Genomic DNA, 12681 nt, shown 5'->3' on the forward strand with positions numbered 1-12681 from the left:
TGCTGATCCGGGAAGGGAAGGGCCCTCGGGGTTTGTCTGTCCTTCTTTTGGTTTCGTTGTCCTTGTGTTGCGCTTGCTGGGCCTTCTAGGCCTCGTCTAGCCAAGCGAAGTTGTTGGCTCGAGCCATCAATTCTGCAAAAGAATAAGGCCTGTCAACGTTCAATGAATCAAAGAGCTTATACTTATAGTTTTTGGCCATTACACTAGTGTTGACGTTAGTGTTGAGATCTTCTATTTACATAGCTAGTTTCTGGAATTTAATGATATATTCTCGAAGATTCGCCATCAGCCCCTTTCACGTCTATTAGATCTGAAGATATCTTCTTGATCGATATGCAAATGATGAAACGAGCTTTGAATATAGCCGCTAGTTGGGCGAAATTGCCTATGGATCCTGTCCTGAGCATTTGAAACCATTCTTGCACTAGTCCCTTCAGGGTTATGAGGAAAGCTCTGCATAGTAAGGCGTTCGCTGTCGTCTGGATGTGCATTATAGTGCAAAAGTTTGATATGTGACTTTAAGATCAGTGGTTCCATCATATATCTCGAAGCTCGGCATCTTGAATTTGTGGGGGAAGTGCATTGATAAGATTTTCGAGGTTAGAGGTTAGTCGTTTCTTAGCCCGAAGTCCGTATTTTACCCTATCTCTCAGAAATCCTTCAAGATTTATAGGGTCTTTGCTCGGAATTCTTCTTCATCATCATGGTATGTGTTCCTGAGCAAAGGAGTAGACTGCATCTGTGTTTGAGTTTTGGTTTGGGTCCCTGTGTGCTAGGAGGAATCTTCGTCCCCCATTTCATCTCCCATTGTCTTGTTGGTGGTGTCTCCTCCCTCCGTTGCTATGTTGATGTGTCGTCGACCTTCAGGGGGAATATTCGCAACTGGCTTGGCTATTATTCTTTGTAGGATAGTTGCAAAATCCTTATATGCTTAGGTGAGCAACGCAGCTACTTGCATGTCTAGTGTTGAGACATCTAGGGGCGCAGGCATCAATTTTTCAATTGAATTACTTGCTCCATCAGCATTTCCAACTCCTGGCGTGGGAGCTTTCTCCATTTTTGTATCTAGGGTGTTTGGGATGTTGAGAAGGGTGAGATAGATGACCGAACGCTTTGAAAGTGGTACAATTTTGCACGTCTGCGCTCACTACTCCAATTTGATAGTCTCAGAAACGTAATAACAATTCGGACAACTGGAGTTTAATTATATTAGATTATTGGAAAGAATGGCATTAACATCCTCTTTGGAAAAGATTTTTCTTTATATACATGATAAGGGAGCAAGCAGGTGAAACGCCCCGAAAAATCATTTTCAAAAGTTTTTCATTTAAAAGTCTAAATATTAATTTTAACCAAATATATTATAGGATATTTTTACAATTAAAAATAGTTTTGTAATTCTAATAATAACTACATTATTTGTTAAACCAAACTTGAAAACTATGTTAAACCCATTAAAAATCCATAAATGAATTGAAAACCAATCAAAACTCCTGATTTGGGACAACCCAGATTCTAATTGAACCTAAACCGACTTAGAACCAATGAAAAATCTCTAGAATATGGAAATACCCGACCTATCCTAACCCAAAAAAAAATCTATCCTTCCCGATTCAGCCGACACAGCTCCTCCCCCACCTGCGTTTTCCGTTCACCGTCATTAACCGCCAAACGGACCACCTCTCCTCGCTAACAGCTACAGCGGCCACTGACTTCTCCATTCCGCCTCCTGTTATTGCGTCGCAAGCGAGAGAGGGAGCTGCGATTTCGATCGACAGCTCGCTTTTCTCTCCTCGTTTCTCTGGTGACTCCAGCACGATCGGACGACTCCAGCTTCACTCCCGTCAACGGCGTAGCTCCGCACTCTCCCTCTCCATCGTCGTTCACCTGCTGGCACAGAAAACGCAAGGAACTGCGGTTGCGTTCCGATCGGGACAGTAGCAGAACCAACCCTGTTCCTTCGTTTTTCCGGCGACACTTGTCCTTAGCCGCGTTTGTGATCTGATCTTCTCACTTGCAGCTTCTCCGACCACCATCTCCTTCACTTTCGACCGAACTAGCAGCGGCACGAATCGGTTTGGAGAATAGATCTAGTTGCCAATTGTTCTAACCGGAAATTCTGATTTCCCAAGCGATTTACTATTGGGTAAGCCAATTTCCGAACCTCTTTAGTATAATATATGAGTTCTTTGATAAAAAAAAAATAATATGAAGGATTTGATTTTATAAATTTAGTGTAGAAATGAAATCCCTAGCTACTATTGTTAATGCAAAAATCTAGAAAAAAAAAAAAAATTTAGTTGCTCACTAATTATAGTTAAAACATATTTTGATGAGTGTTTTGGTGTGATTAAGGTATGAATTAAGGGTGGCAGCCTCTAACCGGAGAAAGTCATGGTTTTGCTTGAAATAAGATTTTATTGGTGGTATGAATTTGCTTTTCATAATTTATTGCGAAAGCAGATGTTATAATGATCGAGTTTGATGAGAATTGAGAATAATTCTTTAGTGGCAGCAGGTATTTTTTTTATGTTAATCACTTGAACTCTAGCTTTTAACATGAGTATATGAGGTTGCAGTCAAGCTCTTAAATGGGGAAACGTGTTAAGTAGCATTGAAATTACTCAAAAATAAGTTTCCCTTGATATGGCAGCAGCTAGCTTAGCTATTATCGTTGTTGAGTTTTGCTTAGTAAAACCTTAGCTATTTTCGTTAAGTTATGCTTAATAAAGTAGGAAATGATACCGTATACTAAATTCTTGAGGGAAAAAAAAAAAAGAAACAAGAAACAAGAGAGTGAGTGGAATATGGGTTTTAAATATAAATTTGAATTTTTATGGTTATAACTCCTTCCATATTATTCCATTACTTGAACCTTGAGAATGATGAGGTGAGAAGTGACGCAATATACGAATTGTTTGTCGAAGGGCGAATTTATTAGCATTTAGGCTATGAGTTTGATTAGAAATTCGGTTCTGGTATTGGTATGGAGAAAGAAAGACATGTATAAATTTATGGATGATTTATGGGATGTATTTATACAAGTGTGCATGCAATGATTGAGCTTGAAGTTTTATATGTATAGGTACAAATTAAAGAATATGGAAAAGAATTAATCGTGAAAGCGAATTATGCACTAATACTTATATATGTATCTATGTATTCAAGGACTAATCAAAGATATTATTTAAAAAGAAATTGTTGCTTGATATCATGGTACAATGAAGTTGTAAATTTAATTCTTGCTAGTGATTGATTAGTTAATGTGTAATATGTAATTTTGGTATAGAAAAACTCCGAATTTTGTGAATTGGTAGCAGTTACCTTAAGTTTTTGTGTTGTTTTAGAGGGACTTATATATGCAAGCGAGTGTGCTTTCAAGATTCGGTGTTCGTTGATGATCTATGGTTGATAGATAATTTAAATAGGTTTGTTATTTATAATTTTGTTCAATAAGAATGATGATTCATGAATTGTTAAGTTGTAATATGAGATTTTAGTTAACGAATGTTGGATACGTAAGCTATAGTTTTATATGATTGTAAGGGTCTATATTAGATAGTTTAACTAGTAACATGTGGAGGTTAAGCAAATAGCTATTTTCACTTATTTGCTTATTTATTTATTTACTTAATGTTATATAGTAAGTTAAAGTTTGACATTGACGATTAAATATTGATGTGATTACTTTGGATGGAGGAAGGGAAATAAAATTGTTTGATTGCCCGATGGATGGACTGCGTGTATTGATTGAGTAATACTTGGTGTTATTGGGATATTTAAACAAGTTGATAGTTCCATTTTTAGGAGAGGTGTTGCGGAAATTTCGATAGAATCTAGGCTAGTTGTATTTAATGGATAAGTTAATAGGTTTGTTTGGAATAATTCTTTAATTTGATATATCTAAAATAAATCTCTTTATTTACTTTAGTTATTTCCTTTGCATTTATGATTTATTAAATCGTATGAGTTCATCCACCGCTCCTGCGAATCAGAATCTAAAAGATTTTCTTCTTTATCATTGTAAATAATAATAAACAGTGCTCTACCATCTGCATCATGCATTTTTACATTACCACATAATGCTATAATTATCTATTTATTTGATTATTGCTTATTTAATTCATTACTTTTCTACTTATTTTATATATGTGTATATTTGTACATTTGCATAATCTTTGTTTGTTAATGTGTTGCAATTAAGTGCGATGTTTGATTATTTGTGTTGTGATATTATTATGCCTTGTTTGTGTGGAATTGGGATGAAGTGAGTCGTCACGGGTTTGTGTCAGCCATGTATGGAGAGATCGGTGCTCCCGTGTGCATCTGATGATATGAATTATACAAAAAACCACAGGGTGGCTTCCTGTTGGTATGGAAAGAAAAGAGTATAAAAAAAATGAGAGGGTTGGTCAAGTGAGGATTAGACCGGTTGGCCATGTATGAGGGATCGGCTCTGTGGTGCACACGTCATGAGAGGATGAGCCATGTGTGGGGACGGCTCATCGGAGTTTCGTTGACGCCACTGACCACTGGTTTGATTACTTGAAGGTGTAATTACTTGTGGATGCTGATGTTGTGCCATATGCTTGACCGGCTGTGTGTTCATTTTAGTACTTTATGAAGCATTTCATGTGAATGCTTGTGTTATGTAATAATTAGTATTCATTATTAAACTCACATTTCTTTTGTTTTAACTTTTTCAGGAAGTAGATTCTTCTTTGTCTCGGTTAAAGCTCTGTTTCCTTCACTGTAGAGCTAGAAAAGAAAATTTCCTAATTTCAATAATTATCTTATTATATAGTTATATGTACGAAAACTTATTTATATTTATCTATTAGTAAACTCCGCAGTTGTAGGATTATAACCGATACACTTATGTAGATATTTAGTTATTCATCTATGTGAAAGCATGAGCCAATTAGCCTATACTATGGATGCTTCGTATTATAGTTGAGCTCGAACTATAAAATATTTAAGATGCTAGATTTGGGCCAAGATATAATATAATTATGAGATTTTATTACGTATGACATTATGGGTTGATTGTTTGAAATTCATATTGATATGGTTGAATTTTAATAGTTCCGGTTTACTGGTCCTAGTGCTGGTTCAGCCCATGGTTTCGGATCGTGACAACAGGCTACGTGAATATAGAGGAAAAATATATGGGCATTATCTCCGAAGATCACGCACGTATCTTCTGTTCCGTTACGTGGAGTGGTCCTCAAATCTCGGTTTAGATCGGTGTTTATCACTATCTTTTGCTTTTAGAATTTATTTTTTTTTTCAGTTTCATGAGTTCTTTGTTAGATTTCCTTGTTTTTACATGATTTCCTCTATTAGTTTTGCCTATTATTTTTCCTAATATGGTATTGATGTTTTTATCAACAATAATCAATAATTTTTTTTATTTTACGAATTTATTTAACCCAAAATAATTTTTTGTTTTTTTTTTTTTTGGTTACTCTCTTGCATTTATTTGCTGTAACTAAAATTGCAGGGTAGGACTATATAATTTAAGCTTTAACTAAGTTTTAATTTTATGAGTTATTTCCTAACTTTTTTTTCTTTTTTTTTTTTGGTTTATTCGACATTCAATGGACTATAGTTAATTTATTTTTCATTGTTTATTGTTGGAATCCAAAGTATACCAATAAATGGAGTCTACAAACACAACTCGCAATGCAGGCTGGGTATATGAGAAAAGCTCTTGAGTTCGATACCTACTAAATACAATTGCAGGAGGGGCGAAAAGTCTTAACTGTGATTAAACTTCAAGCAGGTTTAGGCAGTCCTTAGTAATAGGATCTGATATCGATGGTTTACACAAAAAAAATTTATGAGACAACCCAAACCACAGGATCCGTCTCCATGAGACAAGCTATAGCTAACCTATGAGCTGTATCATTAGCAGATCTACGAACATAAAAAAGATTGACATCTCTTAGCTCACTAAGCAGAGATTTACAATCAATAACAAAAAAATTGCTTCTTAAATGCCTTTTCACTTTGCAATCATATGAAATCACTAAAAAGTCATTGACATATTAATATTTTCATTTTAAACCTTTTCTTCATTTGCTGTTGTTTGAAGAGCTTCCCATTTTTATTTTACCATATCATACCTCTAATAAATGAATATGTTCATACATTTTAAAATTTCTATCCATATATTCATATTATTATCACATATGTAATCTATCTATAATCTATAATCTATATAATATATAAAATCAAAAAAGTCTATCTTGTATGACAGGCAAGTATAAGTAGAACAATTATTTAGCAAAATTGTAAGAAAATAAGTTATAATGATAGCAATTGCAAAAAGATAAGTTTCATATTTTGAGATAATATCATAATAAGGGGGAAAAAGAAAAGAAAACTAAACTAAAATTAATTTGGAAATAAGGAAGTAATATAAGGGAAAGAATTCTGATAATTATCTTTTCAAATTAGAAGGAAAATAAAAAATTATAAAAATAAATTTGTAGAGAAAATTAATTTTATTTTTCTTTTTATATCCAAAAAAGAAGTAACTTAAGTTTTTACTTTTATTGGTTGATTAAAAATATTATAAAAGATACTAATTAAGATATTTTACTCTTATTCTAATTAGAAAACATTTAATTTTATTGGTATTTTATTGATTGAGACTTTAATTTTATTGATTTAAAAATAAAATAGTTTAATTTTGATTGATTATGTTAATTTTCTATTTGAATCTAAATAAAATTGTATAAGAATTATCGAAATTAAAAAAAAAAGAAGATCTTATCAACCCTCAAAGAGCTCTCTCTAATTATAGTCTAGTAATAAGCAATCAATGGTAATTCAATATATTATCATTAAAATTAATAAAGATAACTATATATTGCAATTTTAAGACAAATAAATATTGAATATTTGGATATTCATTGTTAATAAAACTATTAATAGATATTTTCACCATTGACCTTCTCTATCATTCTTTTAAATATAAAATTTTCATTCATAATAATATATGATAATTATGATCAATTATAATGATTTTCAATATCAATATTATAATAATATTAATTTAAAAGAAAAGTTATAATACATATTAATATGATAATCAACATCAAAATTATGATAATTTTTTAATTAAAATATAGTTTATAATATTGTAATTTTAATTATTTAATACATATTAAAATGATGATTGAATGACAATTAATACCGATATTATGTAATTTTAATTGAGAAAGATAGGTTACAATGTTATAATAATTATAATTATTTAATAATATGTAGTAATTATGATAATTGAACGATAATTAATATCAATATTTATATAACACTATAACTAATAATTAAATTCTATGTGGCACTATCAAAATTTAAGAGCTCTATACGACATTATAATCTCATGTGTCATCACCAAAATTTAAAAATCTTATGTGACAAGAGCAAGAGAAGAACATTCATTTAAGAAATATCATATGTCAACTTCTTGAAAAAAATGCTTATTTTTTATATATTGAAATGACCTGGAAAATCTTTTTCAAAAATTTTTCAATTAAAAATTTAATTTTAAATTCTAGCTAATGAAATTCATCAAAAAATATTTTATTATTGCTAAACTAGACCTATAAACCACTTTGAATTTTCTGAAAACCATGTGGAAAACCCGTAAACCAAGCAAAAATCGAGTCAAATCACTAAATTAGACCAAACCCGTTCGAATCGAACCGGAATAGTCTAGAAACCCAGATTTTTTTCCTTTTCTGTTCTTCTTCTTCTTCCTTTCTTCTCCGACGCGCTCATCTTGGGCTCTCTCCCTTCTCACAATCCGGTTTTCGGCTACTAAACCGACGGGACGAAGTGGCGATTGACTCCCTGGACATTGACGATGTCAGTCTTGGTGCCTCTTGTCGTCGATGGAGGCGAATCGGTGCTCTCTCTCTCTCCAATGGCATCGCTGATCTTTGCCGACTAGTTTTCCTGACTACCGGCAAGTCCCAGTCGATGAGACCAGTGTAGAAATGCTGCTCTCCTATCGCTGAACTCGATCTAAGCCTTCCTTCATGCTGAACAGATCTCCAACGGAATGAATAGAAGTGACTGTCGATGCATATTCCGGCCAAACTAGCCACTGGCTCAACAGATGGACGACAAAATCGAGCTTCCTGTGAAATTTCGAGTCTAGGGATGTATGACGGCGAGACCCCAGGAGGCAGAATCATCTTCTCCTTGCGCGGATTGTGAAATCGTCATCCGATTTTTGATTGGTACTCTCTAAGACCTAGTTCCTCTTTTTTTTTTTTTTTTTGGTATAATTTCCAAATTTAAATTATTAGGGAATTTAGTTGATTTCGAATAGATAGTTAATTGAAGGTCTTTGAAATATTAGGTTTTGAAGTTTGTGAATTAATTGGAGGTTTTAGGAGAATTTGAACTTAAGATTTAACTGTGAGAAATTGTGATTATATTAGATTAGGGCATGAATTATAGAAATTGCTAGGGTATTTGCAAGCTTCATAAAATTTGAAACAACTTAGCGTAGAGAAACGTGAAATCCGGTACTGCCACTCTTTGGTCACCGTGGGCGGCGGTGATTGCGGTGGCCGGCGAATGTTTCCGGTGTCAGGAAAATTCCTAAACTCAGAATGTAGGAATTAGTTCGTAGATTATGGATATGTGATTAAAATCACTATTCAACTTAATTAAATCCCTAAATCATTACATAAAGTAACGTGGCCTTAGAAAGACTTAGTCAGCCAATTAGATTATTGATAATTTATGTTACCTAGAATTGATTATTATGGTGAATTTAAGATAGGGAAGTTTAGCTCTATATGATTATGATATGGGACCCTATTATCTCTAGTGTAAATCATGAATCAATAATAAGCACTTGGTTTTCTTTATTAAATTGTAATTTAGTTGTTAGTTAAAGAATGTATTAACCTATGGTACAATAGTGGATATTGAGTTAGGAAGATGGTAAATGAGGTATGATTGATGAATAATGGATATGGTGGATGGGATTAATTGTTGTGAATTGCCCGATGGATGAGTTTTGAGAATTTATTATTGAATTGTGGTTTACTCAAATTTCAGAAGAGGTCCTGCCAAAATTTCGATAGAATCTAGGCTAATCATATTTAATAATGAAGTTAATAAGTTTATTTAGATTAATTCTTTAACTGGATATAATTAAAATAAAGTTATTTATTTATTTATTATTATTATTTATTTATGAAGAACCAAATATTTTATTATATTATTATTTAATACTCTTGTATTTATTTGAATTGGTATATGAATATTTATTTGCGCTCTTGCATGATAGTGTTTAATTACTTAATATGCTTGCATTTAATTGCATTGTTTGATTATTTGCGTTGTGATATTGCGATGCCTTATTGTGTGGAATTGGGATGAAGTGGGTCACCATGGGTTTGTGAGGGTGGTCTTAGATACCGTCGACTACGTATGAGGAGATCGACGCCCCCGTGTGCATATGATGATATGGATTATATGGAAAACCACAGGTTGGCCTCCTGTTGGTATGGAAAAAGAAGAGAGGGCTGGTCAAGTGAGGATTAGATCGGTCGGCCATGTATGGGGATTGGCTTCCTAGTGCACACGTCATGAGAGGATGGCCCATATGGGAGGACGGCTTACCGGGGGTTTCGATGACGTCACAAATCAATTTTCACGTGATGTGAAGGTGTTAATATTTGTTATTGCTGTTGTTATGTGATTTGTGTGATCATTTGCGTGATCATATAACTAGTCGGATGACTAAATTGATATAATTAAGCAAATGTGTGAATGCATGTATGTGTATGCAATAATTATTATTTATTATAAAACTCACTCTTTTTATTATTTAACTTGTCAGGAAGTATCCGACTGAAGCTCTACAATCTTTTCCGCAGGGCTACAGAAGTAAATTTCTAATTTTTGTAATAGTCTAATTTATATATTGTCATATGTAAGGACTTCACTACTTCTAGCTATGAGTGAACTCCGCAGTTGTAGGACTTATATGTCTCTCATCATGTATTAATATGAATATCTTAACTTGTGAACGTTTTTAATTGTTTATTTTAATGCATATATGGACCACTAGCCCATTTTATAAATAAAGTGTATTATAAACAGGCCCGAACCATAAACTGATTTGAGATATTGAAGTTGGGCCAGGAATATGGGTTTGCTGTTCCTAGAAATCCAATTGACGAGTGTGGATTTTATGGATTAGGTTTACTATGGGTCTCGAGGATCTTAAATTTACATGGATCCTAGTACTGGTTTGACCCATGAACATGGGTCGTGACAGTTAGATTTTGGATTTTAGTAGTAAATAAAATTTCGGTGAAGATTGTATTCACTTGATGGAAAGGAAGAGATGTTTAGGTGTCAACTATTCGGTATGTAAGTGTAAGAACAAAAGCTTTTGATGGACCAGTCCTAGTGTAATTCCTTAATTTGTTTTTTCTTCATGTAATGTTAACCTGTATATAATTGATGAATGTTGTCACAAAGTCATACCTTTTTGTGTAGTTGTTATGGCCATAAAAATAATCCTATTAATATAAAATATTGAGTTTTTTCAATGTCAGGTTATTGTCTAATTATATTATATTCCATATTGAAAATATATGCTTAAATCATAGAAAAGTAGTAAGTAAAATACCAAAGTAGATAATTCTTGTGAAAAGTAATATTTTTAATTATTTTTTATTTTTATTTCCTTTTAGTTTTTGTAAGCAACCAGTGGCACCCATCTATAACATCAATTTGGCACGGTTTCATATTGCCTCATTCTAATTCTTTTGATTTAAATCATTGGATATCTTTCATATTGCCTCAAACTAATTTATTTAAACAACTTCTAATTTTCTTTTTATGTTTTATTTATTTTATTTTATTTAATCTTCAATGCTCTAAAGTCGCAATAAAAAATTAGTTATGAAATGTACTACTCTTTATAGTAATCAAATAAATTAGTTATGAAATTAAATATAATTGAAACATTAAATCCTTTAATTTAATCCCACTTTGCTGATTTTATTTAATTAACATCATTATGTCAGTTTCTTCTAATTTCCATTTACGGCGCAAATCGCTAAAATGATAAAGGCATAGTCAAAGGTGGGCTATAATAGTCAAAATGGTATTTTTAATGTTAAAGGTGGGCCATAGTAGTCAAAAAGTAAGGAGACTGCATAGAGTGTATACATAACGGTATATAAAGAGGACAACATGCGAATTGATTTTAAAAGTAAATGATAGAGGCATAGTTATCTGTAACAACACTCGAAAGTCGAAACCGTGTGTTTTGCTTAGGCGTTAACCTCTTAGGGTAGAAGAAAAGAGGAATTAAAAAGAAATTAGTGTAAATGCAAATTCTACAGCTATTGGTGGAGAATCGTCGTTGGAGCATAATATGGATGTGATTAAGCCATGAGTGTTCTCTGGAATTCGATTTGAAGATGGCGACATCACTGTAGAAAAGAACTGAAGGTGGAGCCACAGTTGAGGTAATGATTTTGAAACCAATTTATGAAAATGCATGTGGGAGGAATGGTAAACGAAAAATGAAGGTTATATGGAAGCAATTGGCTTAATTTCACCCGAGATTTCTCAATTATAGACACTATCATAACATGGTCCCTGGATTTCTCATATGGATATTTATGGATTTTGCCTGAGTTTATGATATGATAATATTAGATCTGTAAGTGAATTTGAATTTTGATTGTGCTAGTAAATTACATATTTGTTATTTAAGGTTTATCAAAAAAAAAAAAAAAAAAAAAAAAAAGAAGGAAAGAGAAGGGGAATATGAAAGCACCAGTAGCTACTAACCGAACCACCACCATAACCACCACCTTTCTCGCCGGAGCGGACTCATTTCCACCTAAGTCTCATCAATATTCTTCAGGCTCCCTCGATTGTATAATTGATAACATCCAAATAAGCACAAATTCATTACAATCGAAACTCTTCTCTAGCTCTCCCTATAAATGATTACACATCTAAAATAGGCAAACAAATCAAAAACTCAAAATCCCTAAATCCAAAAACAACACTGCAATGATGACATCAACATCTCTCTTTGGATCTCCTGATCTCCATGATCCAACACTACTATATTAAAACAATAACAACAACAACCAACTCCCATCCAAGCCAATTCTGTCATGGATCCCTAATTGTTTACACGAATGCTTCTCTGACCTATCTCTCATCGCGCAATCCTTCTTGATTTTTTTCTTCTATGTTGTACTTAATTCCCCACTCAAATCTATCAAGCAGAGACTAAATGACTCCTAATAGAGTAAAGTGAGTCCTTAAGTTGATGAAGTCTAGAGAGAGAAGAGGTGGAGAGGTCTTGAGATGATGAAACGATTCCTAATTTAAGATTTGTTATGGCTAAAGGAAAGAAAAACTAGAAAAGAAAAGAAAAGAAAAGACAAGCTACAGAGGAGAGAGAATAGGGCAATAGCGTGGCCAGGAGAGAGAAAAAATAACATAAAAGTATCACATTTTTTGAGGGTTACGTGGCATTAAAAATATAAAAAATAGCTGTGTTGTTGGGCCACATCAGTTTTTCGGCGCGTCTTCAACGAAAATTAGTTAAAAAGGATTTTCTTGTTACACAAACAAATCGGAGTTAAGGGTTTTTACCGTTACAAATTG

The 12681-nt window shown here is 32.9% G+C and overlaps 2 long non-coding RNA genes across 2 annotated transcripts; both read left to right on the plus strand.

Moving 5' to 3' along the window:
• Nucleotides 1-1347: 1347 nt before the first annotated feature.
• Nucleotides 1348-4929, plus strand: LOC110010303 (uncharacterized). The gene is made up of 2 exons (XR_005178420.2): nt 1348-2146; nt 4707-4929. It is a non-coding gene; the product is annotated as an uncharacterized LOC110010303 (long non-coding RNA).
• Nucleotides 4930-7781: 2852 nt separating this feature from the next.
• Nucleotides 7782-10064, plus strand: LOC119370869 (uncharacterized). Its single transcript, XR_016318712.1, has 2 exons — nt 7782-8255; nt 9875-10064. It is a non-coding gene; the product is annotated as an uncharacterized LOC119370869 (long non-coding RNA).
• Nucleotides 10065-12681: the final 2617 nt, after the last annotated feature.

The sequence above is a fragment of the Jatropha curcas genome, chromosome 11 (genome assembly GCF_041381405.1).
Source record: "Jatropha curcas cultivar XTBG-Jc1 chromosome 11, XTBG_Jcur_1.0, whole genome shotgun sequence".
Taxonomy (NCBI): Eukaryota; Viridiplantae; Streptophyta; class Magnoliopsida; order Malpighiales; family Euphorbiaceae; genus Jatropha; species Jatropha curcas.